Source organism: Calliopsis andreniformis, chromosome 3, assembly GCF_051401765.1.
Source record: "Calliopsis andreniformis isolate RMS-2024a chromosome 3, iyCalAndr_principal, whole genome shotgun sequence".
Classification (NCBI taxonomy): domain Eukaryota; kingdom Metazoa; phylum Arthropoda; class Insecta; order Hymenoptera; family Andrenidae; genus Calliopsis; species Calliopsis andreniformis.
The window spans coordinates 1,542,754-1,544,728 of record NC_135064.1 but is presented as its reverse complement, the minus strand read 5'-3'; the positions used below and the strand labels follow the sequence as shown (position 1 = coordinate 1,544,728).

Genomic DNA, 1,975 nt, shown 5'->3' with positions numbered 1-1,975 from the left:
TTACATGTGAATATGATCTTTTCACTCAAATGGCTTCGAGTTGCTGGTAATATGACTCAAAATAAACTTCGAGTGCAAAGGGTTAATATCTGTCAACAGTACAAGCATATTTAGGTTTAAGTAGATGTGTGTGTGCAATTTATATTAACATAAAATTGTAGGAAATATAAAAGGATCAATGCAAAATCAAATGAACAAAACATGTTTTATGAATGCAAATGTATTAAAATATCATTAGGATATACTTATTACATGTTATTATTGGAGGTGTTACATTTTTTTGATATGCGTACGTATATATATATATTTATATATATAGACCATTTATTTTCCATATTTGGGATTATTAGGGTTCAATTGCTGAGAGTGGTTATCTAAATCAGCCTTAGTTCCTGCTCCATGGTATCCAGCAGTATGACCAGGACCACTAGGAGTATGATCTCGATTGCATTGATTTGTTCTGTTAGCGTTAGATGCTCGGTCCATCTATGAAAATATGATAAGCATACATGTATAAATTAAATGAAATAATACTCAATACAAAAACATGTGTAAACATATCTATTATTTTGACTATTCAATATGTATTATAAACATAGAATTTATGCATAAATGCAATACTGTAAACTGGAGGGACATTGGCAGTTATGAATTTATACGTTTTTAATGATACTATTTACATATAATTTTTGAAGATTTAAATACTGAAAAATTTATGAAACTGAATCTTTGAAGATTTGGATTGTAATATGTTTCTATTTTCAAAGATCTGAAGAATAGAAAGGTTGTAGATTTGAATATTTCTATTTGTAGATTTGACATTTCTTTAATAGGGTTAAACAACTTACAATTGTGCAGCTAAAGAAATTAAAGGTATACGGATATAGAATTTGTCGAGAGAACAATTAAATTTTGCTAAAAATAAATTTGAGTGTCAATATAATTGCAAACTGGTACAATTTTAACTGCCAATGTTATCGATATGAGGTTTCAATGTTATTCTAATCACAAACTAACATCGACAATTAATTAACATATGTTAAGAAATGTAACATTGTAATAAGATATTTAAAGCAAATATAAACTCTTCCATTTTTGTATTATATAGCAAAATGTTACAAAAATTTGCCAATGGTTCTGCAATTTATTGTATCTAATTAATTAAGAAATACTTAATATTAATAATATTTAAGCGAAAAAAATGATAAAAAACTGCGATTTCATGTGGTGCCAGAAACTGTAAAATGTTTTTAAACAATAGTTACATAGCTCCTAATTTATATAAAATGTTTTTATAATATAGCTACGTTTATAAATATTATATATATTTTTCAATTGAAAAAAAATATTTGAATTAGAAGATTAGCAAAATCATGTATTTTGTAAATAGTATAAAAATAAAGTATATAAAAGTAATGTAAGCAGAAATAAATCAAGATTGTATTTTAATTACCTTTAAAATTGTTTCAGTGTAGGCTTTTGACGAATTGCTTTTCGAAGATAAACTTGACTTCGTTTTACTCGCTACTAGTTAGAACTCAGAACAGTTATAACAAAACATATTTCAGCCGCTGCATTTATACTCAAGATAAACTGATGAAATTACGAAGAGAGGGTAGCATAGCGACAAGGGATTTCCAGAAAATCTGTTTGAGAAAACCTAAAGTCCCCCAAGAGAGAGTCCGGACACTCCGGCATAAGTGAGCCTCTTTTTGATTGGTCGCTGCTATTTTCAGGAAATGCTGGTTATTTTTAATTGTGTTGGTATTCAAAGTTTCATTTGATTCTGTCAGAGCTACTCTATCTATCTAGGGACTTTTATGAGTTGACCGAGATTATCAAAAAATTGCTCTTTGTTTAGGATTAAATGCTCTACCCATTGTAGGCTCTGGCCTACGTGACGCGATCTTAGGGGCACGGAAAATTACTGTACACGTGGTCTTCAGTGGAATTCTCTTTATTTCCTCTGCTCGTT

At 29.0% G+C, this 1,975-nt stretch overlaps 1 long non-coding RNA gene across 1 annotated transcript; it reads right to left on the bottom strand.

Annotated features, from left to right (window-relative positions):
* Nucleotides 1–202: 202 nt before the first annotated feature.
* LOC143188893 (uncharacterized) lies at nt 203–1,975 on the bottom strand. The gene is made up of 2 exons (XR_013003584.1): nt 1,454–1,975; nt 203–486 (listed from the first exon to the last, which is right to left on the bottom strand). It is a non-coding gene; the product is annotated as an uncharacterized LOC143188893 (long non-coding RNA).